Source organism: Jatropha curcas, chromosome 1 (genome assembly GCF_041381405.1).
Source record: "Jatropha curcas cultivar XTBG-Jc1 chromosome 1, XTBG_Jcur_1.0, whole genome shotgun sequence".
NCBI lineage: Eukaryota > Viridiplantae > Streptophyta > Magnoliopsida > Malpighiales > Euphorbiaceae > Jatropha > Jatropha curcas.
The window spans coordinates 22,625,878-22,652,678 of record NC_143151.1 but is presented as its reverse complement, the minus strand read 5'-3'; the positions used below and the strand labels follow the sequence as shown (position 1 = coordinate 22,652,678).

At 36.3% G+C, this 26,801-nt stretch overlaps 2 non-coding genes and 1 pseudogene across 2 annotated transcripts; 1 reads left to right on the top strand and 2 right to left on the bottom strand.

The window, feature by feature from the left end:
* Positions 1 to 461: 461 nt before the first annotated feature.
* Positions 462 to 569, bottom strand: LOC149499169 (small nucleolar RNA R71). The gene has a single exon (XR_016319192.1). It is a non-coding gene; the product is annotated as a small nucleolar RNA R71 (small nucleolar RNA).
* A 13,564-nt stretch (positions 570 to 14,133) lies between these two features.
* LOC149499167 (uncharacterized) lies at positions 14,134 to 17,820 on the top strand (annotated as a pseudogene).
* Positions 14,521 to 14,627, bottom strand: LOC149499168 (small nucleolar RNA R71). The gene has a single exon (XR_016318985.1). It is a non-coding gene; the product is annotated as a small nucleolar RNA R71 (small nucleolar RNA).
* Positions 17,821 to 26,801: the final 8,981 nt, after the last annotated feature.

The window sequence follows — 26,801 nt, the reverse complement described above, 5'->3', positions numbered from 1 at the left end:
AGATCCGAACAACAATCAAATATGGACGTAATTAATCCTCAACTTCCGAACATACCTCTTGCTGCAAATCCTCGGCTCAGACAACAACAAAATGTCCGCACATTGCGAGATTACACCTCACCTTCCCTTAATGGAGCTACCTCTAGCATTACTAGACCAAGAGTGGAAGCTAATAACTTTGAAATCAAACCAGGAATTATTCAATTACTTTCCACTTCTATTCAATATGGAGGGCTCCCTAGTGAAGACCCTAACGCTCATATCACTAATTTCCTAGAAATTTGTGACACTTTTAAACAAAATGGTGTTTCTGAAGATGCCATTAGATTAAGACTTTTTCCTTTTACTTTAAGGGACAAAGCACGATCATGGTTACAATCTTGTCCCACTGGAAGTTTTACAACTTGGGAAGAATTAGCTCAAAAATTTTTAGCAAAATTCTTTCCATCTTCTAAAACTACAAAATTACGAAATGAAATTATGACCTTTGTTCATCATGATCAAGAAAGCTTGTATGAAGCTTGGGAAAGATTTAAAGATTTGTTGAGAAAATGTCCTCACCATAGTTTGCCCAAATGGTTACAAGTCCAAACTTTTTATAATTCATTGTCACCTAATATTAAGATTACACTTGATGCAGCTGCAGAAGAATCTTTTGAAGAAAAGAGATCGATGAGGCATACGATTTAATAGAAGAAATGGCAAGCAATAGCCATTATCAAAGCAGTTCTGAAAGAAGAAAAACTGTTGGGATCTATGAAATTGATGCCATCACAACACTAAATGCAAAGGTTGACAACATGGTAAGAAAGTTAGACTTACTAACCACTAAATCTGTGAACTCCATCATACAAACTTGTGACAGATGTAATGAACCACATGGAATTGGAGAATGCATGTTAGATTCTGCAAATCCACAAACTTTGGAGCAAGTAAACTATGTGGTGAACCAACAGAGAAGGAATTACCCATATTCGAATCCTTACGATAACAGGTTGAGAAATCATCCAAATATTTCATATGGTAATTCTAATAACACTTTAAATGCACCACCAGGTTTCTTACCTCCGGAGAAAAAGTCTCATGATGATCTCCTTACTGCCCTTTCGAAATCGCACATGGATTTCATGAATGAAAGAAGAGAACACAACAAAATCCAATAAGCTGCGATAAGAAATCTAGAGATCCAAATGGGACAGTTTGCAAACATGATGGCAGCTAGACCTCAAGGTACGTTACCTAGTAACACTAAAAAAAATCCTAAAGAACAGGTACAAGCCATCACCTTGAGGAGTGGCAGAGAATTTGAGGACAAGCCCAGAAAGGAGAAGGAACAAGAAGAAGAGAGAAAAGCACCTATCATTGATCTGGTGGAGAAGGAAGAAGTGAAACCCTATGTTCCACCCGTTCCATTTCCGCAAAGGCTGAAAAAGACGCAGGATGACCAAAGCTTCATGAAATTTCTTGACGTCTTCAAAAAGCTTTAAATCAACATTCCTTTTGCCGAAGCTCTTGCTCAAATGCCCTGCTATGCAAAGTTCTTAAAAGAAATCTTGAGCAAGAAAAGAAAGATTGATGATCAGGGCATGGTGAAACTGACTGAGGAATGCAATGCAATCATTCAAAATAAATTGCCACCTAAACTTAAAGATCCAGGGAGTTTTTCTATTCCTTGTAATATTGGCAATTTAAATTTTGAAAAGGCTTTAGCTGACCTAGGAGCTAGCATAAATCTAATGTCTTATGAAGTTTTTAAAATGCTAGGTATGGGGGAGCTCAAGCCAACGAGGATGTCTCTACAATTGGCTGACCGATCGATCAAATACCCCAAAGGAATTGTAGAGGACGTACTAGTCAAGGTAGGAAAATTCATTTTTCCAGTTGATTTTGTCATCCTTGACATTGATGAAGGAAGAGGAGGATCATTGATCCTTGGAAGACCTTTTCTTGCAACTGCAAGAGCTCTAATTGATGTACATGATGGGAAACTGACATTGAGAGTAGGTCAAGAAGAAGTTGTTTTTGATGTGTTAAAATCTTGTAAACTTCCTATGGACAGTGATGATTGTTTTAGAATAGTTGTAATTGATAAATGTGTAGAGAACACTTTACATAGCGTAGATAATAATGAAAATAATACAAAAGAAAAAGAAAAAGAAGATACACCACCCAAATAAGAGCTGAAGCAGCTTCCTCCTCATTTGAAGCATTCATTTCTAGGTGAGGACAACTCCTTTCCTGTTATTATTTCCTCTCACTTAACGCTGGATCAAGAGAAAGGGTTGTTGCAGGTTCTTCGAAAGCACAAGAAAGCAATAGGATGGTCAATTTCTGATCTACAAGGGATAAGCCCGAGTGCATGCATGCATAAGATCCTGATGGAAGAAGACTACAAACCCTCAATCGAGCATCAAAGACGATTAAATCCAAACACGAAGGAGGTAGTGAAGACTGAAATCATAAAACTTCTGGATGCTAGCATTATCTATCCAATCTCTGATAGTAGTTGGGTAAGTCCTGTTCAAGTTGTGCCAAAGAAGGGAGGTATGACTGTTATCTTTAATGAAAACAATGAATTAATTCCCACTAGAACAGTCACAGGTTGGCGTGTGTGCATAGATTATAGAAAATTGAACAAAGCAATACGTAAGGACCACTTTCCCTTACCCTTTATTGATCAAATGCTTGAAAGACTTGCAGGTTATCCTTTCTATTATTTCTTGGATGGCTATTCAGGATACTTTCAAATACCTATTGCTCTTGAAGATAAAGAGAAAACTACTTTCACTTGTCCTTATGGCACCTTTGCCTATAGGAGAATGCCTTTTGGACCATGCAATGCCCCTGCAACTTTCCAAAGATGCATGATGTCCATATTTTTTGATATGGTAGAGAAATCTATTGAGATATTTATGGATGACTTCTCTGTATTTGGTTCTTCTTTCGATGCATGTCTTCATAATTTATCTTTAGTAATGCAACGATGTGAAGACACTATCCTTGTTTTAAATTGGGAAAAATGTCACTTTATGGTTAGTGAAGGTATTGTCTTAGGGCATAAGATCTCTCAAAAGGGAATTGAAGTAGACAAAGCCAAAATCGAGGTAATTGAAAAACTTCCTCCTCCTAACTCAGTGAAAGGGATAAGGAGTTTTCTTGGTCATGCAGGGTTCTATAGAAGGTTTATCAAAGATTTCTCGAAAATCACAAATCCTCTTTGTAATTTGTTAGTTAAAGATGTTCCTTTTGATTTTGACAAAGAGTGTTTAGATGCTTTTAATAGGTTAAAAAGGGAATTGATCTCAGCACCTATCATCACTACGCCAGATTGGACTCTTCCGTTTGAACTTATGTGTGATGCTAGTGATCATGCTGTTGGAGCCATTCTTGGGCAACGAAAGGAAAAGAAGTTGCATGTTATCTATTATGCTAGTCGCACATTGAATGATGCGCAATTAAATTATGCAACTACTGAAAAAGAATTGTTAGCTATTGTTTTTGCTTTTGACAAATTCAGGGCCTATTTAATTGGAGCCAAAACAATAGTTTACACAGATCACTCAGCTATCAAATATTTGCTAGAAAAGAAAGATGCAAAATCGAGACTAATTCGTTGGGTTCTCTTATTGCAGGAATTTGATCTAGAAATTCGCGACAAAAAGGGAACCGAGAATCTTGTGGCTGACCACCTTTCCAGGCTAGAGTTGGGGGAAGAGGATACAACTAAGCTACAAATCAATGAAAGCTTTCCCCATGAGCAACTTTTGCTAATGGCAAATACTCAAGCCCCCTGGTATGCTGATATAGTTAACTATCTTGTTTGCAAAATCACTCCTCCCAACTTTTCTTATCAATAAAGGAAAAAATTCTTCCATGATATCAAATATTACTATTGGGAGGAGCCCTTTTTGTTCAAATGTTGTAGTGATCAGCTATTCCGGCGGTGTATACCGGAAAGTGAAATGGAAAGTGTCCTTAAATTTTGCCATTCAATGGAATGTGGAGGGCATTTTGGAGCAATCAAGACAGCAGCGTGTATATTGGAAAGCGGTTTGTATTGGCCTAATCTATTTAAGGATGCTTTTAACTATGTTCATCTTTGTGATTGTTGTCAAAGGTTAGGTAACATTTCAAAGAGACATGAGATGCCCTTGAATAGCATTCTTGAAGTCGAAATCTTCGATGTTTGGGGTCTGGACTTCATGGGACCTTTTCCATCATCATACTCAAACCAATACATCCTAGTGGCGGTGGACTATGTGTCAAAATGGGCAGAAGCTGTTGCCCTTCCCAATAATGATGCCAAAAGTGGGATGAGCTTCATCAAGAAATATATTTTCACATGACATGGTACTCCAAGAGCAATAATCATAGATGGAGGTAAGCACTTCTGTAACAAGTACCTTGACTCCCTACTTTCCAGATATGGTGTTACTCATCGTGTAGGTACCCCATATCACCCTCAAACGAGTGGGCAAGTAGAAGTCACGAACCGGGAAATTAAAAAAATTTTGGAGACAACAGTTGGCCAATCAAGGAAGGACTGGTCCAAGAAGCTCGATGATGCTCTTTGGGCCTACAGAACTGCATTCAAAACACCAATTGGCATGTCACCATATCGAATGGTATACGGTAAGGCTTGTCACCTCCCTGTCGAGCTGGAGCACAAGGCATATTGGGCAATCCAATTCCTTAACTTTGATACTAAAGAAGTTGGTCAAAAGAGGTTGCTTCAATTAAACATGATGGATGAAATGAGGCTCCATGCTTATGAAAATGCCAAAATCTACAAAGACCGCACAAAACAGTGGCATGATATGCATATCATTCTGCAGAATCTAAGGGTAGGCCAACAGGTATTACTCTACAACTCTAGACTCCGCCTTTTTTTAGGAAACTGCGCTCAAGATGGTCTGGCCCATTCACGATTAAGGAAATTTTCCCGCATGGAGCAGTTGAGATAATGGATGGTGACCGACGTTTCAAGGTTAATGCTCACCGTTTAAAGGTTCACCAAGGTGGAAATTTTGATCCCGTTAAAACCGCTATTAGTCTTGATTAGCTTGAATCAGGTTCAGTACGTCGAACTTAACGACGTTAAACAAAAGTGCTTATGGGAGACAACCCATTTTCATTTTGATTGTTTTGTTTTATATGCTTGTTGTTTGTTTTATTCGATTTATAGGAATAACAAGAGGCAGCACGCCCTGGCCATACCACTTAGCATGATCGTGTATCAAAGAAAAAAAATTGAAAAATGAGAATCAGAGGGTAGCACGCCTTGAACCATGCCCCGAAGCACGGCCGTGCCACATAAGCACGCCCCATGCAGAACCATTGGCACGCCCGTGCGAGGTAAGTAATCTTTGGTGTGCAGGGAAAACACGCGCATGCCCCAGGCCGTGCATCATCGCACGCCCGTGCCCGCTTGGACTGGACTTCCAGAGAGATGCACGCCCCAGGCCGTGCCATCCAGCACGCCTGTGCCCACTACCAAATCTACTTCCAGAAGAGAGCACGGTCTGGATCGTGCTGAACCGCACGGCCGTGCGCACTACTTTATTTAAATAGCACGCCCTAATTTTGTTTCATTCAGCTTTGCATGCCCTAGCCGCTAGCAGCCTTCCTGTCTCATTTCTCTCATTTTCTCTCGTTTTCTCTCATTTTCTTTCATTTCTCTCTGATTTTCTTCCATATTTTTCATCATCATGCCTCCCAGGTACAAGCGCAGCAGGCCTTCTTCATCTATAGCATCTAGACGCGGCTCCACCACACGATCTTCCATGATCTCTCCACCTTCTGACAGTCCACCACTTCCTCCGTTTGATATGGGTTCTGACGACCAGTTGGAGAGGTATAATAAACTTCTGTCCCGCCCCATTTTGCCAAATAAGTTTATAGATATTGATGCTTTATCAATTGTTGGGCTTAAGGATTCTATGATTGAACCTTTAAAGTGTGTCGGGTGGGGAACTTTTATAGAAATGAAAGACCCTGTGTATCCTCCTTTGACCTTAGAATTTTTAAGTTCATTTTCCGCATCGATTAAATTTCCAGCTGAATTTTTTCGGAATAAAATTAAATTTAGATTACTTGGAAGAAATTATAAACTATCAATCGATGAAGTTAGTCACATTTTTTGTTTTCCCACCGAAAATGCAGTTAACCAAGTCCCTGCAGATAATATGGATCGTCGTAGGTGGGATCAATTGGCAGGAGAAGGCACTTACAATGCTAGGGTATCTAAAGCATCCAAATTGAAAATTCCTGCCTTAAGATATATCCATAAATTTTTAGTTCATATGATCTTTGGACAAAATGAGAGTGAGGGAGTTTTGGGACGAAATGAACTTTATTTTCTATGGGCTATTAATAATGGAGTGCTGCTCAATGTTGGGTATTGGTTATGTCAAAAGTGGGCTCGAGTCGCAAGAGCCGATAAGGGAGCCATTATGATAGGTTGCTTTGTTACACACATTGCTACCTATCTACGGGCCTGGAATCCGGCTAGACCCATTTATGACAGTCTCGGAGGCAGTAGAGGGACTAAATTAGCATTGATCTCATGATTCACATGAAGAATGTGGAGAAGTTTGGTGATTCATACCGAGTAATAGGTGCCCCAGCAGCAAATTCCGATGATAACGCACCTGCAGCAGCTAATATAGAGGAGGATAAGCCACCTCCTTTCTCTGGTTTTGATTTTGGTGTAGGTACCTCCGGAGCTGGACCTTTATTCCAGGGCACTTCCACTGTGTCCAATGATGAGGTGCTTGCACGACTGCTTTCTCGCATGGATGTGTTCGACACTCGGCTTACTGGCATGGAATCAACGATTACTGACATGCACGGCAACCTCAATTCTGGCTTGGACACACTGCAGGTTCACTATCAGGGGCTCTCCACTCAGCTTCAGACTGTGATTCAGTTGCTGTAGCCTCCTCCACCTCCACCACCAGAGGCCTGATAGATTTCACATCATTTTGGTTATTCCTTCTTATTTTTCTGTGTGTTGAACATTTCACATTGGTTTTTGTTTGAATACTTTAAATTTTAGTCAGTTGCAGTTTACATACTTGGGATTTTAATTGTTTTTCAATTTTAATATTTTGGCATCTTTAATATGTTTCTAACATTATAGCTTGGCTGAACTTCGCCGCCCCACTTCCTTATATTGTCTCAAATCAATGCTGGTATTCTTCTCCACTTATTCTTTATTGAAGTTTCCATAATACCATAAGTTTGGGGAATTGCATCTAGCTCATTGTGGACAATGTGGTTAATTAAGTTGGGGGAGGACATTCTATCTAAACTATAAAATTCTCATGATTTTTGTTTTGTTTTAATAAAAAAAATAAGTATGGAATAATTATGATCAAATTTAAAATTTATCTTAAATTCATTAGCCTTTGATTAAATTAATTTTGTTTCCAACAATTAATTGCTTTTAACCAAAAATTCTATTTTTAACTCAACATACTTCTTTGATTTAACCATTTGTTTCTAAGATTTTTAACAACAACCTTTGTTTAGCATAATACATGGTATGTTTCAAGTCAATAAAGGATGAAGGTATTATGTTCTATGAAAAAGCAAGATTGAGGGAATAGCGGAAATCCGTTCTAAACAAAGTGGTATGGAGCATAAAATGCAACTACTTATTGCTTATATTCCCATATATATATAAGTGGTATGGAGCATAAAATGCAACCACTTTGTGTGATAGAAATAGGTTACCTAAAAATATCTTGAGATGAGAAATATTACATGTGTGCTAAATTTGTCCTAAGTACTTACGATTTTGTTAACTCATGTTTAATAAAAAGAATATGTTCTATTAAAAATTTAAATTTTGGCTAGAAAATAATTAACACAGGAAACATATAATTTACTCTTATGTTAATAATTGGATATTTATTAAATTCGTGAATAATTATTCCAGACTATTTTGAGCCAGCATTTTAGTATTTATTTGCTTGAGGACAAGCAATAGTTTAAGTTTGGGGAATTTTGATAGTATTAATTTTTATAGTGTTTTTATTATAATTTTCACTAAGATTCCTAGCATTTTTAATTTATCTAAATTAGTTTTTATGTAATATTGTTATGTTTTTACTTAAAAGCTTCCTTGAAACACAACTCACTTGATTTTGAGGAAAAGTGTAGGATTTTGCAAGAAAAAGACAAAAATAAGGCAAAACATAATTGACACGCTCCAACCCGTGCTAAGACGCACGACTGTGCCAAATGCAAGGCAAAACAAAGCAAAGAGTGAAAGGCGCGCACGCCCCAGCCCATGCTGAGCCGCACGCCCGTGCCACAATTGCCCTGGACTTCCAGAGAAGCGCACGCCCAAGCCCGTGCTAAGGCGCACTACCGTGCACGCACTGGAAACAAAGACTTAGCCCGTGCAGCTAAAGCACGCTCGTGCTACCTATGTTCCAGACTTCCAGAGAGGTGCACGCCCCAAGCCGTGCTAGTACGCACGCCCGTGCTCTGGAACTTCCCTAGACCGTGCTGATCAACACGGCACGTGCTAAGAACCTCATACTTCCAGAGCCTAGCACGCCCATGCCAATCAAGAAATCTTGAATTTAAGTCAAAAGTAGCCAACTAATTCCTACCATTTTCACAAGATACTTTGGATACTCTCTTCACATGCCAGTCAAAGTTCAACCACATGCATTTGCAAAGCCATAATTGAGAGCAATTTATGGCTTGATTTAGAACTTTTCCACCTCACAAAGTTGGACTTTACTCATTAAAGCATAAGGATTGTTCCCCCAAGAAGTCTATATAAAGAGGGGAAGGAGCCATTCCAAAGGCATCCCATATTCTACATCTCTTCTCCCATCTGTCATTTTATAGCTTGTATATAGTTTTATTCTTGGAAGTTAAGTATTCAAGAGTTGTGCAAAGTTTCAAGGAAGCCATCCAAGCAACTTATCACTAGTTCTTATTTCTAAACTCTTAATCTTGTTTGTTTCTTTCATTATCCTTATTGATTATAGAATATTTATCAAGTATTGTTGAGTTTTATTTAAGGACTATGTGTAACTAAACTCTTATACTAGGGGGTTTGATGTAGCTTAATCTCTTTTCCAATTTATGCAATTAGATTTATTTTTCCTTAATCAAGTTATGATTTATTAATGAACTTAATGCTTCTAGGCAGAATTTTCCCCTAGATCGATTTATTTCAATTATCACTATCGGAAGAAGGATCTTTGATATGAAAAGGTTAATAAAACACATGAGAATAATAACTTGATGCGGAAGCTATATGGTTTGACTCATGGGGTTTTTTTATGATTTATCAACCTTAAATTATAAATTCATAAACAGCTACATAACTCAATGATTTAATTCATATTTGATTGCGCTATTGGAAGATAGGTAATTAAATGGAATTAAAATAGCTAGCAATACATTGGAAGAGCTTGTTAGTGAATTCAGAGTTGTTTCCCCTACTTGAATAATTAAATTGATTAATGAACTAATGAAATAAATTGGAAAGAATTAAGTGAAATCAAAACCCCTAGTAGTTTCAAATCCTTGATTCCCTTTAATCAATTTTTATTTACTTGACTCTGGCTTATTTTACATTTATACAACAATTCTCTTAATTATCGTTTAAATAATAACAAGATAACACAATTTTGGTACTTGGATTACAATCCTCGTGGGAACGATATCTTACTCATTCATATATTACTTGTAGTGATTCATACACTTGCGAAATAAGCTGTCAATGTGCAACACATATCATAAAAAAATTAGTATTATACTAAAAAGTGAAATTGAATAATTATTCATTTTCTAGCTGAATAAAATATTGATATTTATCACGCATGGATAAGAAATTAAAAAAAAAAAAGCCAAAAAGCCACCAATTAAGGAAAATAAATTATTATTTTTATTTCTTAATTATTTTCTTCAATAATCTTCTTTGATATTTAAGGCTTAAATTGCTAAACTTGCTTAATTAAAATGATTTGGAATTGAATATTAGTATAGGCACCCTTAATTTTTTATGGTGTAAACCACCGGTATTCGGACCTTATCATTAGAGACCGTCTAATTCAGCTCAGAGTTTAGTCACAGTTAAAGCTCTTCACCCCTTTATGCAGGTGTATTTAGTGGGAATCAAACCCAATGGTCGATATCTTTTAAGTGGTCACCGATGGACGATATCTTTTACTGTTGGAAAAGCTTAGCATTAGAGTGTTTTTTTTTGTTTTTCCATTTCACATCACCGTTTTTGCCTCTTCTAATTTTCTTTTCCCCTGTATTGATTCGGAACAACTTTAAAGGATTTGTTGCTAGAAGAAAGATAATATATCTTATCTCAAAACATTTTAAATATCCTTTGTCCACTTTTTTTTTCAAAGTTTTACACTTTAATTAAATTTTAAAAAACAATTAAATCACTTAAATTATAATAAACACTCTTTAATTTTTAAAGCTTTTACACTTTAATTAAATTTTAAAAAATAATTAAATTACTTAAATCATAATAAATACTCTATAATTTTTTCAAGTTTTTACACTTTAATTAAATTTTAAAAAAATTAAATCACTTAAATTATAATAAATACTCTTTAATTTGATTAGGTTATCTTTTATGTCTCTAAACAACTCTAATCTCAAGCATTCTTTCTCTATCAATTTGCAATTAAAATTAAAGGAAAAAGGAATGTGACAAAATTTTAAACAACATTCTTTAATCGTTTTTAAGTGTCATATGGTGTTTTTTATTCAATAGGAGGTCCAATAGATCAAAATAATATGATTGACTATACATCAAGGATAGTTTTCTTCTTAACTCTCCAAATTGGTGAAACTTTTGTAGTCAAGAGGACTCAAACTCAAAACCTCTAACTCCTTACACTAGTTAAAAAACTAATCCAACTACACCTGATTGATTTAAAGTGGAGTTTTATTTGAATGACAATTTTGCATAATTATAGGTGTACAGTTTATTGCCTTTTTGAAATTATAGATAGTAACTTTATTATAGGTGTACAATTTATTGCCTTTTTTAATTTGCGATTCTATCATTAATTGCAAATGAGGGTACTATTACTACAAAAGGTTGAAATTTGGCTAAATTTAACAATAAGGTTAAAATAGGATGAAATAGCAAAACCTATAAAGTTTAGGGTAATATGATATATTAGGCCACATAAATTAGAATAGTTCTATTTTGTTATTTTCTTAATCGATATTTTATTTTTATGATTTTTTTTTTTTGAGGATGATGTAGAAGATATTATAAATTAAAAGGGGCTAAATAAGCATGAACAAGAATATCTAAAGATGAGGGAACTTCATTAATTCATAGGAGCTCCTCATAACTAGAAAGAGAGCTTTCTTAGCTAAAAAATGAGCTACTCTATTTCTTTTGAGCATTTGCCTGCAAAGATGGCCACTTTGATCTCTATTTCTTTTGATGAGAGATCACTTAGAAACCTTTTGATGCCAGATGCCATAATCTCACCCTATTGTTTCTAACAACCGTGTTTGATCCCCAGACTCCATTGTCAGTAATTACAGCATTGCAGTTAACCTTAAGAAGATTATTGACTAGAGGATGTCATTGTTGAATTCTGTTATCATCTTATGTACCTGACCTATGATTGACCAAAGAGGGAAGGCAAGCACTGATAAAGAAGAAGAGGACCCTGCTGAACAAGTATTGAAAGCAATCTGAGCCTGCATTGAGGAAAGCTTTGAAGAAGCTGAAGCCTCTTCTGATGTTACTATTTCTGTTAAGGACGAGTTGATTGTAATGAACTGTCCATGCTATTTAATGAAATGAACTTTAATTTTGCTTACTTATTTGATGTCTTTCCTGATGGTTCCATTCATCGAGTAGATAAGCACTTGCGCATATTTGACATTAACTCATCATGCATGCTTGAATTTAATATTGGCACAAAAGATGATAATTCACGAATTCTATTAATTAGGCCAAACCTAATGCCAAGGTTAAACACAAAATTTCAAAGTCTACTCATGGATAAAAAGGAAGCCTTCGTATGGAGTTATGAGGACATGCCAGGGATAGACAGGTCCATAGTTGAGCACACAATTCCTCTGTATCCTGGAGCCAAGCCAGTGAAACAGAAGAGAAGAAGGTTGAGACTAGAATTGACCGAGAAGATTAAAGAGGAAGTAACCAAGCAGATAGATGCAAGATTTCTAGAAGTGGTTCACTATCCAGAATGGTTGGCGAACATTGTCCCAGTTCTTAAGTGATAGCCTCGCAAAGCGGGCAAATCTTGTTATGTTATTTCGATATAAATTGCATGAATGCATGATTGTTTTTGTACATTTTACGTTTGTTCGTGTTGTTTTGTTTTAAAGTGAATTGCAGGAACAAAGTTGGAGCAAAGACTTGTTCTATACAAAAATAGGGTCAAAACAAGTTAAAAAGATAGAAGAATTCCTTGATCCAGCCTTCGCGCGTTCAAGCAAGTCGCAACAAAGAAAAATGCCCACGTCGCGAGCGCGACATTCATATACGCGGGCGCGACAAGCAGATCTGAGTTTCAGAAGCAATTGGACCAGAAAGACGCGAGCGCGATATTCATATACGCGGGCGCGAGAAAACACCTTTGAGAGTCAGAAACATTGCCAGCGAAACGCGCGAGCGCGATATTCATATACGCGGGCGCGAGAAAGCACCTTTGAGAGTCAGAAAGTTTGCCAGCGAAAGTCGCGAGTGCGACTTCCATATGCGCGTGCGCGAAAAGAACTTTTGAGAGGCAGAAGCATTTGAAGCAGAAGTCGCGAGCGCGACCTTTACCAGCGCGAGCGCGAGTCGAGATTTCCAGAAGACGTAATTGATGCCTTTTCATCAGAAAATCATATCTTTCCAAGCACAGGTCAGGACTCTTCCCAAGAGAAGTCACCTCAAGCACCTCTTGGCCAACCAATCACTACCAAAACCACCATCACTCTCCTCCTCTATAAATAGCAATCAAAGTGAAGAGAGATATACAAAATTGATTCTTATCTCAGAGTTAGATTCACAAAAAATACTTAGATTGTATTAGGAGAAGTGTGTTAGTAGTACTTAGAGCAAGATTGACGAAAGTCACTTGTTATTGATTGTGCCAAGAACACCAAGAAGTTCCTCGAGGTGTGACGCCCTCCGGAGGCTTGAGTTTGATTACTTCTTTCTCTTGTTTTATAGACTTGTTATATGTTGGTCTTCATAATTCTTCTATACAAAGCAACAATTTTAATTGGTAGTATTCAATAAAAATTCCTTAAGTTATCTTTTGATCTTTGCTTAATCAAAGTTACTAGATTATATTCTCAGAAGGAAATAGTTTAGTAAAGATCAAAGAGATTTAATTCATTGAGTTGAATTTACATATGCATATTTTACTTATTTCTGTTGAAATTAAATCTGTCTTATTGAAATAATCAAAGAATAAGAATTAGGTTTAATATTTAACAAGATAGGGATTTTATTATATGTAGAAATACATATAATAGATAATATAATTCTATACTGAGAAGTTGAATTATATTATACCATATGTAATTAAGAGATTCTTTATTGAATATTACAAGCTTTTGCATAGAAAAGGAAAATCCTGTGTACAATTAATTAGTCTAAGTATTTTACTACACATTTGTCTTTATGATTAATTATTCTAAGTATTTTAATGCACATTATTCTCTGAAGTTGAATAATCATTAGATCTAGAATAACTAAGAAATTCCTTAGAACTATTTTATATTTGTATTCCTATAAACATATCAGTAAGAATAAAGTAGCAAGTGTACTCAACCCGTTCCTCGTGGGATCGATCTTTTATTACTACGTTGCGATCCGTATACTTGCGGGAACTCAAAAGAGACGCAACAAGTTTTTGGCGCCGTTGCCCGGGAACGGTGTTCTGTCATTTAACGAAATATTCTTATATATGATTTATAGCTTGTTTTAATTAATATACTTACTTATAATTGATTCAAAATTTTGCAGAAACACATTATTTACACACCTCATATGCCAAGCACCAGATCTTCAAATAGTGAATTGGAGGATTATCAACCTGAGATTGAACAGTTCCTTTCACAACGAAAGAAGAAAAAGAAAAGAAGAATTCAAGAGTCATGGGTGATGGAAATCCGCCACAGAGGTTGATGGACTTTGTTACTCCAAGTTTAAATGGTTCACAAAAGGGAGTAGTACGTCCACCGGTGAATGCTAACCAGTTTGAGATTAAACCTGCTTTATTACAAATGCTTCAAAATAGTGTTCAGTTCTACGGATTGTCAAATGAGGATCCTAATTCACATATAGCCAGTTTTCTTGAGATCTGTAATACATTCAAGATGAATTCAGTACCAGCAGATGCTATCAAGTTACGTCTATTTCCTTTCACATTGAAAGACAAGGCAAAAGCTTGGTTAAATTCATTACCACCAAACTCTATCACTACGTGGGAAGAATTAGCCCAAGCCTTCCTGTCTAAATATTTCCCACTAGCGAAAACCGCTAGGCTTATCAAAGAAATAACCTCATTTACCCAACATGAAAATGAATCCTTATATGAGGCATGGGATCGCTACAAAGAGCTCCAACGAGTTTGCCCACACCATGGCCTTCCCCAAAATATATTGATTCAAACCTTCTACAATGGGTAACACCATCTACAAGGGGAACTATAGATGCTATGGCAGGAGGATCATTAATGAAGAAGACTACTAATGATGCAATTGAGTTACTAGAAGAAATGGCCAACAATAATAGCATATGGCCAACTGAAAGGGTTCAGGTAAGTCATTCTACTGTTAGTAATGAGTCTTCTTCTTCTTCAAAAAATTCAGCAAAGAAAGTGCATGAATTAGACCCCTTAACTATGATGCAAGCACAGATTTCTGCTTTGTCTTATAAAATTGATAACTTAAACATAAGTAAATCAACATCTCTTATTTGTGACAATTGCGGTCAAAATGGGCATGTGTCAAATGAATGTAATTATAAGCATCCGGTTATGGAGGAACAAGTGAATTATGTCCAAGGACAAGTTCGTGGTCCATATTCAAATACTTATAATGCTGAAAATCGTAATTATCATAACTCTTTTTGGAGAAATCATGATAATCAGGATAGAGGCAATCAGGATAGAGGCAATCAGGGTAGTCAATATCAAGATAGACTGGGACAATTGACTAATAAAATTGATAAATTTCTGGAGGGATTTAACCAAAAGATGAGTAGTCAGGATGATAGCTTTAAATGGTTAGAATCAAAGTTTGATAAGTTATTCAAAAATCATTCATCATCTATACATAACTTGGAGGTACAAGTAGGGCAACTTGCAAGTGCTATTTCCTCACGTGAAGTGGGAAATCTTCCTAGTAATACAGAAAAGAATCCTAGGGAGAATGTGAGCGCCATTGCCTTACGAAGTGGAAAAATAGTAGATAAAATAGTTCCTTCGGGTATTGATGCTAATATTTTGAATAATGTAACTGTGGAGCCGGTTGGTGAACCAAGCAGTGAAGTAAATAGTGCAGGATCAAGAGGACAAGAAAAAGGAAAGGACACGGAGAAGGACAACATTAAAATTTATCAATCTAGGCCACCTTTTCCGCAAAGGCTCAAGAAGCAGGAGCAAGATAAGCAGTTCTTAAATTTTATTGATAAACTGAAAAATTTGCATATCAACATGTCACTTATGGAAGCTATCACACAAATTCCAAATTACGGTAAGTTCCTTAAAGAATTGATCTCAAAGAAACGTAGTTGGGAAGATGTGTCGACAGTCACTCTAACTGAGGATTGCAGTTCCATAATCTCAAGTAAGTTACCTACTAAACTCAAAGATCTAGGGAGTTTCACTATACCATGTAAATTAGGTAAAGTAGATTTTCCTAGATGCCTGTGTGATTTAGGAGCAAGTATTAATTTGATGCCATTATCTCTCTTTAAGAAATTGGGATTAGAGGATGAAGTTAAAAGAACTAATATGGTTTTACAACTTACTGACCAAACTATTAAAAGACCTTATGGTATCATTGAGGATGTGCTTGTTAAGGTTGACAAATTTATTTTTCCAACTGATTTCGTCATACTTGACTTTGTTTATGATGAAAATTGTCCTCTTATTTTAGGAAGACCATTTATGAACACAGGGAGGGCATTAATTGATGTTTCAGAAGGAAAATTAGTCCTTAGGATAGGTGATGATGTCATTGAATTTCATATAGATAAAGCTATGAAATATCCTATGGATGAGGGGAATTGCATGAGAATTGATGTAGTTGATGTCTGCATACAAGAAATGTTTGCTTTGGAAGATAAGGAAAATTTTGAGGAAGAAAATGTGAATAATAAAGAAGAGGAGTTTATAAATTTAAGACCTGAAATGTTACTTAGGGAGCATGAACCTTTACCACCATCAATTGAAGTTCCACCAACAATAGATCTTAAAGAGTTACCGAATCATCTACGATATGCTTTCTTAGGTAAAGATCACACTCTTCCTATAATTATTTCTAACAAATTAACTATAGATCAAGAAAATGACTTGTTAAAAATTGTTAGAAATAGGATTAAGAGTATAGGATGGCAAATTTCTGATCTTAAGGGGATAAGTCCAAATCGAGTCATGCATTATATCAATCTTGAGGATGGACATATACCTAAGGCAGAAAGACAAAGGAGACTTAATCCTAATATGAAAGAAGTAGTGAAGAAAGAAATTATCAAATTGCTAGATGCAGGAATAATATACCCAATTTCGGATAGCCAATGGGTTAGTCCAATCCAATGTGTGCCTAAAAAGGGAGGAATGACTGTAGTAAAAAATGAAGATGGTGAACTAATTCCTACTAGGACCACTACAGGTTGGAGGGTATGTATTGATTATAGAAAACTTAATTCAGCCACAAGAAAAGATCATTTTCCGTTACCATTCATAGATCAAATGTTAGAAAGAATTGCTGGTCATGCTTTCTATTGTTTTCTCGATGGATATTCGAGATATTTTCAGATTTATATCTTTCCGAATGACCAAGAAAAGACCACATTTACTTGTCCATTTGGTACATTTGCATATAGGCGCATGCCTTTTGGATTATGCAATGCACCTGCAACATTTCAACGTTGCATGACCGCGATTTTTAATGATTACTTAGAAGAAATTATGGATGTCTTTATGGATGACTTTTTTGTGTATGGTGATTCATTTGAAGATTGTTTGAAAAATCTAGATCTTGTATTGTCAAGATGTGAAAGTGCTAACTTGGTTTTGAATTGGGAGAAATGCCACTTTATGGTTGATGAGGGCATTGTTTAAGGGCACAAAATAAGTAAGGAAGGAATCCAGACAGATAGGGCAAAGATAGAAGCCATAGAAAAGTTACCTCCTCCCACTACGGTTAAAGGTATAAGATCTTTTCTAGGCCATGCAAGATTTTATAGAAGATTTATAAAAAATTTTTCTATCATTGCTAAGCCTCTAACTAACTTACTTGTTAAAGATGCATCTTTTGATTTTTCTCCAGAATGTTTGGAAGCTTTTAATACTTTAAAGAATGCATTAGTAAGTGCACCTATTATAGCAAAACCCAATTGGGGATTACCATTTGAAATAATGTGTGATGCTAGTGATGTTGCTGTTGGTTGTGTATTAGGCCAAAGACATGAGAAAAAGTTGCATGTGATATACTATGCTAGCCATGTTCTAACTAGTACTCAAATAAACTATACAACTACTGAGAAGGAAATGTTGGCTGTAGTATATGCATGTGATAAATTCAGATCATACTTTTTAGGAGCCAAAGTCATAGTCTATACTGATCATTCTGCATTAAAATACCTGTTTGCTAAAAAAGATGCAAAACCACGTCTTATTCGATGGGTATTATTATTACAAGAATTTGACATTGAAATTAGAGATAAAAAGGGTTCTGAAAATTTAGTTGCTGATCATTTATCACGTCTGGAAAATGAAGAAGGACCAATAGGAGAAACTACAATTATAAATGAAAGTTTTCCAGATGAGAATTTGATGTTAGTACAACATGTTCACACACCTTGGTATGCTAACATTGCAAATTTTCTAGCTTCTAACATCATACCTCCAGATATGACTTATGCACAAAAGAAGAAGTTCTATGCAGATGCTAAAAATTTCTTATGGGACGAACCATTCTTGTTCAAGATATGTATGGACGATATGATTAGAAGGTGTGTAGGGGAAACTGAAATACAAGATATACTTATGCATTGTCACTCTAGTCCATATGGAGGGCATCATGGAGCAAATAGAACTGCTTCAAAGGTTTTGGAAAGTGGTTTTTATTGGCCCACTCTATTTCACGATGCTCGTATATTTGTGTCTCATTGTGACAGGTGTCAACGGGTTGGCAACATAAGTCAAAAAGATGAAATGCCTTTATCCAACATACTCGAGGTAGAGATATTCGATGTATGGGGAATCGACTTCATCGGACCATTCCCTATTTCACAAGGTAAAAGTTATATCTTAGTAGCTGTTGACTACGTTTCCAAGTGGGTGGAAGCACAAGCTTGTGTCACAAACAACGCCAATACAGTGGTAAAATTCTTAAAAGCATTATTTACCAGATTTGGGGTTCCCAGAGCAATCATAAGTGATGGAGGTACGCACTTTTTAAATAGATCATTTGAAAGTCTTTTGAGGAAATATGGAGTACATCACAAGGTATCTACTCCGTATCATCCACAAACTAGCGGTCAAGTGGAAATCTCCAATCGCGAGCTTAAGTGGATTTTGGAAAAAACGGTCAATTCATCACGTAAGGATTGGTCACTTAAACTCGATGATGCACTTTGGGCGTATAGAACGGCATTTAAGACACCAATTGGGATGTCTCCATATCGTTTAATCTATGGTAAGGCATGTCACCTACCCCTAGAATTGGAATACAAAGCATATTGGGCAATAAAGTCTTTGAATTTTGATTCAAGCAAGGCTGGTTACAAAAGGAAACTTCAGTTGAATGAACTTGATGAGATCAGATTATTAGCATATGAAAATGCCAAGTTATATAAGGAAAGAACTAAGAAATGGCATGATAATCAAATCCGAATCAAATCATTTAAAGAAGGAGACCAGGTGTTATTATTTAATTCAAGATTACACCTATTTCCTGGAAAATTGAAGTCCAGATGGAGTGGACCATTTGAAGTAATCAAAGTTGCAGAACATGGAGCATTAGAATTGAAGAATCTATCTAATGGATCCACATTTATGGTCAATGGACAACGGTGTAAGCTTTATTTGGGTAATAGGATTGATGATCCACCACAGGTAACATTTTGAATCAAATAGGTATGTATAATATCAATAAATTAATATACTTTGTTTATTATAACTTATTATTTTATTTATTTTATATTACCTTCATATATATAAAAAAAAATCAGAAACTCATCAAAAGTGAAGTATGCAGGTAATTTATTTTGCAGGAAACCAAAATTCGCGAGCGCGAATAAATGACGCGCGATCGCGAATGTTGCAAAAAAGAGACAGAAGCTTTTTAAAACAAAACTCGCGATCGCGACATTACTCTGCGCGAGCGCGACTACTCCACAAAAGAAGTCAGAAGCTTCCGGATCAAATTCGCGATCGCGACATATATCTGCGCGAGCGCGAGTTTTTTGCAAAATAAGTCAGAAGCACAGAGATTCAATCTCGCGATCGCGATAATACTAAGCACGAGCGCGATTAGGGCACAAAAGAGGACAGAGGCAAGGTGAGAACCATTCGCGAGCGCGAATTTTCCGACACAATCGTGACTCCAGAAAAATTCCTGGCGCGATTCCACAAATTTTTGGCGTAACTTCCTAACGGTCAGAAATTCTCAACTGCCCTCTCACATTCCAATCAATTCTTCTCCTTCCCAAGGCATTCAAACCTGCGAAAAACTGTAAGTAACCTTTCAAATCCAATCAAAACTCTTCCTTTTCAACTTCCCCATTAACTACTCAACCCTATCCTCCCCCCAATTCATCTATATAAGAAATTCAAGTCCCTTCTTTACAAACCCCCAAACTCTGTCACTGCAAAATCAATTCCCAGCAACCCTCTTTTCTACATATCTTAAGCAACAAATAACTCCATCCACACTCACACCATGCCATTTAAGCAAAAGGCTAGGAAGAACAAGGAAGGATCTTCCTCCTCTGCACCAGCACGAAAGGATTTGGCCACCAGATATAAGGCTCCATTCCCCATATATACTATAGCGGAGGGAGAACGCTACACACGCCTAGCCAAGTGCACTTTCACAGGTATGTATCTTCTTGACCCAACCTTTTTACAAAATACTGGTATTTTAGAGAAAGTACAGGAGTATTTGAAAACTCTAAATTTTGAAATATTTAGTCAATTACAAATTCCTGAAAATGCTAAATTAAGTTTAGAGTTACTAACTACTATTGATTGGGTGGATGATAATGAAATGGCCATCACATTTAGAGTGGATGGAGAAGAATTAACTGTGGGATATGATCAAATGCATGAATGGTTAGGATTTCCCAAAAGTTTATATCCTCCTAAACCGAAAGGATGGAATGCATCTTCCGTTTGGGAAAAACTAACAGGGCAATCAACTTTTACCCCACGAAATTCTGGAAATAAATGGATAAAAGATGAGAGTATTTTATATCTGCAGAAGTATTTGTGTTATGCCTTGTTTGGACGGGTGGAAGCATCCAAAGTCCAAACAAGAGACTTGTTTATTTTGGATTGTATTTTACAGGGAAAACGAGTGGACGTTGCAGGAATAATACTCGATACAATATACAACGCCTCTCGTCATCAAGGCAAAGTTACTTTAGGAGTGGGTAGTCTGGCGCCTATCTTGGCACATATTGCTCGGATGCCTATTCCACCTTATCAGCCCCAGCCTACAGACATTTTCCGATATATGGATGGCACATTCTTGAAAAAGATAGGGTTGGTTGAAGAAATCAAAACTGGCAGCACAGTTCTATATCGCTGGAAGCCATGGGAAAGGCGAGTTGGGCAGAATGATCGCGACGACGGCACCTCTGAGGCACAAATGCAAAGACAGCGGAAGGGCAAAGCACCGGTCACATCATCTTCTCATGCCGAAGAAGAAGAAGATGAAGTTGCCGGGTGGAAACAAGTGTTGAGTAAAGTGGAAGCTTTACAGCAATCGCAGGAAACCTTGCAAGTTACTGTTCTTGACATGGGACAAAAACTGCATACAATCCAGAAAAACCACGAACGGATGGAACGGAAGTGGATGAAATACTTCCACCATCAACACATCGAGTTCACTCCATCGCCTCTAGGTTCTCCGGAGGCCTAAGGTTTTTCTGTTTCCCTTTAAGTTTTTCTTTCTATTTTTAGTATTTGTTTGTGTGTTTATGCATGTGTCGTATGTTTTATTTGCATTTTAACCTCACACAATGAGGACATTGTGGCTTTTAAGTGTGGGGGAGACTTACATTTCATTATTTTTATTATGTTTAAAAAAAAAAAATTGTGATAATTAAAAAAGTCAACTTCTTTGCCTTAGTTCAATGTTTTAGTCTCTACATGTTGATTTGTTTGTATTTTGCTTGTTGAAATAGAAGTCTTGAATAATATACCATGATTAAAGAGATTAAATTCTTATATGAACTTAAAGTATTAATATATTACATATGACATATTAAAATTTTCAAATAGCACATTCTAATCTTTAGTTAACTATCTAGACATTATCTTTTGTTTTTGAGAAGCTTGATTCCTAACTTGAATGAAGAATAGGAAGAAATTAAAAACTTGTATGTTTCAAGTCAATAAAGGATGAAGGTATGTTCAAGAGAGAAAAATATACGATAGAGGGAATAACGGAAAATCCGTTTTTAAAAGCAAAGTGGTATGGAGCATAAAATGCAACCACTTATCAATTACATTCCCACATACCTAGAATAAAAATAGCAAAAGAAAAAAATGTGGTATGGAGCATAAAATGCAACCACAAAAGAAAAAGAAAAAGAAAAAAAAAATGCAATGAAGTGGTATGGAGCATAAAATGCAACCACTTAAGTGAGTTAGAAATAAGACAACCTAAAAATGCCTTGAGATAAGAAACAAACATGTATGCTATCTAAAGTACTTCCTATTCTTTGCATTCTAGGGATGGAGGATTGCCTATCTCATTTCTTAAAAATGGCTAGATTTCTTATACTTTAGATTTTTGTTTGCTATATTGAAAGTTTTACATGTCATATGCATTTATACTACTTAGTTTATAAATACATTAATCTCTTATCTTTGGTAGATTACTTAAGAAGTCTAAATCAACAAATAAAAACAAACATGATCAACATGAAGTTCAAAAAGAAGGATAAAAATTTTTGCTTAGGGACAAGCAAAGAGCTAAGTGTGGGGGAATTGATAGCCTCGCAAAGCGGGCAAATCTTGTTATGTTATTTCGATATAAATTGCATGAATGCATGATTGTTTTTGTACATTTTACGTTTTTCGTGTTGTTTTGTTTTAAAGTGAATTGCAGGAACAAAGTTGGAGCAAAGACTTGTTCTATACAAAAATAGGGTCAAAACAAGTTAAAAAGATAGAGGAATTCCTTGATCCAGCCTTCGCTCGTTCAAGCAAGTCGCAACAAAGAAAAATGCCCACGTCGCGAGCGCGACATTCATATACCCGGGCGCGACAAGCAGATCTGAGTTTCAGAAGCAATTGGACCAGAAAGACGCGAGCGCGATATTCATATACGCGGGCGCGAGAAAGCACCTTTGAGAGTCAGAAACATTGCCAGCGAAACGCGCAAGCGCGATATTCATATACGCGGGCGCGAGAAAGCACCTTTGAGAGTCAGAAAGTTTGCCAGCGAAAGTCGCGAGCGCGACTTCCATATGCGCGTGCGCGAAAAGAACTTTTGAGAGGCAGAAGCATTTGAAGCAGAAGTCGCGAGTGCGACCTTTACCAGCGCGAGCGCGAGTCGAGATTTCCAGAAGACGTAATTGATGCCTTTTCATTAGAAAATCATATCTTTCCATGCACAGGTCGGGACTCTTCCCAAGAGAAGTCACCTCAAGCACCTCTTGGCCAACCAATCACTACCAAAACCACCATCACTCTCCTCCTCTATAAATAGCAATCAAAGTGAAGAGAGATATACTAAATTGATTCTTATCTCAGAGTTAGATTCACAAAAAATACTTAGATTGTATTAGGAGAAGTGTGTTAGTAGTACTTAGAGCAAGATTGATGAAAGTCACTTGTTATTGATTGTGCCAAGAACACCAAGAAGTTCCTCGAGGTGTGACGCCCTCCGGAGGCTTGAGTTTGATTACTTCTTTCTCTTGTTTTATAGACTTGTTGTATGTTGATCTTCATAATTCTTCTATACAAAGCAACAATTTTAATTAGTAGTATTCAATAAAAATTCCTTAAGTTATCTTTTGATCTTTGTTTAATCAAAGTTACTAGATTATATTCTCAGAAGGAAATAGTTTAGTAAAGATCAAAGAGATTTAATTCATTGAGTTGAATTTACATATGCATATTTTACTTATTTCTGTTGAAATTAAATCTGTCTTATTGAAATAATCAAAGAATAAGAATTAGGTTTAATATTGAACAAGATAGGGATTTTATTATATGTAGAAATACATATAATAGATAGTATAATTCTATACTGAGAAGTTGAATTATATTATACCATATGTAATTAAGAGATTCTTTATTGAATATTACAAGCTTTTGCATAGAAAAGGAAAATCCTGTGTACAATTAATTAGTCTAAGTATTTTACTACACATTTGTCTTTATGATTAATTATTCTAAGTATTTTAATGCACATTATTCTCTGAAGTTGAATAATCATTAGATCTAGAATAACTAAGAAATTCCTTAGAACTATTTTATATTTGTATTCCTGTAAACATATCAGTAAGAATAAAGTAGCAAGTGTACTCAACCCGTTCCTCGTGGGATCGATCTTTTATTACTACGTTGCGATCCGTATACTTGCGGGAACTCAAAAGAGACGCAACATTAAGAAAGATGGAAGGGTCAGAATATGTGTGGACTACATGGATCTAAACAAAGCATCACCGAATGATGATTTTCCTCTGCCTCATATTGATTTCCTGATTGACAATGCGGCAATGATGGGATGCTACTCTATATGAATACGTTTATAGGGTATAACCTGTTGACGCGTGTTTTTAGGCCCCCGCCTAACCCAATGATGATATAAGGATTCGGATTAGGGAATCAGGGTCAACCAGAAGTGTTTTTAACCAAAAATTGATTTAAACCGGTTCAAGGAGTCTGACCTGCGTTAGGGTTGCGTCACGCAGCTATAAGTTGTGTGACGGCACTAGTAGTTGCGTCACGCAACTCTAACCAGGATGACATCACTTGGACAGGCCCGTGTAATGGTCTGCACTGTTTATATGGATACGCGGCAACTGTACGAAAAGTAAGCTGCGTCACGCAGCTCGCGGGTCCGTCACGCAGCTGTTAGTTGTGTGACGCAACTCTGTTCTGTTGCCCTACCCATATAAATACAACTTTTTTTGTTTTAAACGAGACTTTTTTAGACTTGGGATTTTTGGACTTAGGGAAATCTTAAGAGTGTAGTGCGGCTAGGGTTTTCCCCAAGAACTCCAGTGAGTTACTTTGAGGAAGATCAAGCTATTAGAGAATAGATTAAAGAACACACAACAAAAAGTCATAAAAAAAAGAGAAAAGAGAGAAAAGAAAAGAAAAAAAAAAGTTTTTATTGATTAAACTTGGTAACAAACATTTCTGGAGTCGTGAAGTTCCATTCTTGAATCATCTAAACCGCATGCAATCCTCGAATCTGAGGGTTAGGTAATCATCTAAACCTTCCTTTTCATTTTTAGTTGTTTATTTGTGGAATATCTTATTTTCTTAGTATTTGGTTAGTTTGATTTTGATTAAGCAACATTTTGCCCATTTTTGAGTGTTTTTGAGTCATATTAAACATCTATTAATAAAAAAAAAAACGTAAAAAGAGTAGTTTGAAAGATAGTTATGGACCAGAGCAGCTGCGTCACGCAGCAGCTACCTGCGTGACGCAACTGTTCATGTCCAAAAGAACTTGACTTTGCCTGGACCACCTGCGTGACGGAACTGTTCGTGCGCATAGTTTTTATGTTGTTTTTATGTTTTTATTTAATATTGTGTTTTAAATAAGTAATTAATGGATCTGGAGATTTTGATAAGGTCGCGAACAGATGCGTCACGCAACTAGGAGTTCCGTCACGCAACTGTTCTTCATAGAACAGCTGCGTGATGCAACTGTTCTAGGGTTCCAGAACATTTTTTTTTTATTTTGTTTTAATTTCATGTCATTAAATAAATGTTTAATTTTAATTCAAGAAATGACCAATGATGGGCAGATTGTGTTCTAATCAAATCAGACAAATTAATTTACTATGATTTTGAGATTTTAGGATTTATCATTATTACCATTTAAATTGTATTATTAAATTCGGTTTGTGGCCCGCCTTTAACCTATAAGGCAAGAGCGGGTCTTTTAATTATTATGCTATGGGTGGATGATGGATGTGATTATGAATGCAATGAATTGATCTATTTGGGACGATTAATTAATTTTCCACGTAGGAACTCGGTCCGATTTATTTGGGTTGGGTTTAATTAAATAAATTGGTTTTTCTAGAATAAAAATAAATTAGAAATTGTAGGTTAAAAGAGGCCGGTTTTTCCGGGCGTCGGCTTCTAAAGGGCCGACGTATCCAATTCCCTTACCTAGAACCGCACACGGTGCGCCTGACCAGTTTTTCAAATAATTGGCCTTAAATAAAAATTGGGTTAAATGGAGTCATTTTTATAAAGTAAAATTGGAAACGGTCCCATTGCCGAAATAATGGGTGGCGACTCAAATATTTTATAAGATCGATCTATCGGCACCGCATTCCCAAAAGGTTTTGTCACAGTTTAATAAAGACCACCTTTTTCCAATTTTCCAAAAAAAATAAAATCGAGCGTTCTTCGCGTCGCTTGGGGGTGGGGCGAAAACATAATCAGATTCTCATGGCATTATTGGATAAGGTCAAGACGACGTTTATGACAAATTTTGGTACTTTCTACTATTGGGTGATGCCGTTTGGCTTGAAGAACGCCGGAGCTACTTATCAAATGATAACAACTACATTATATCATGACATGATCTACAAGGAGTTAGAGGTGTATATTGATGATATGATTGCCATGACAAAGATGCCAGAAGAACATCCAGCAGCCTTGTAAAAGTTCATGGATAGAGTGATTAAATACAAGCTATGGTTGAACCCGAAGAAGTGTGTGTTCGGGGTAACTTCTGGGAAAGTGCTAGGATTTATAGTAGGACCTAAAGGAATAGATATCGATTCGGACAAGATTAAGTTAATCCAAGAAATGGAGCCACACAAGAGGTAAAAGCAAGTGAGGAGCTTTCTGGGAAAGAATCATTATATCAGCAAGTTCATATTGAACTTGTCCATAGTATATGATCCAATCTTCAAGCTTTGAAGGAAAAATCAGCTAATAAAATTGGACGATCACTGCCAAAACAACTTTCAACAACATCAAGGAATATTTTTCAAGTCATCGATTTTGTGCCTACCAAAGCTTTGGAAACCCTTAATTCTGTACTTGATAGTGGAAGATGCTGGAATTGGAGCCATGTTAGCATAAGCTGATGAAGTCGGTGTTGAAAAAGCAGTTAGTTGAGCAAAAAGCTTCTTCCAAACGAACAGAAATATAACTTGA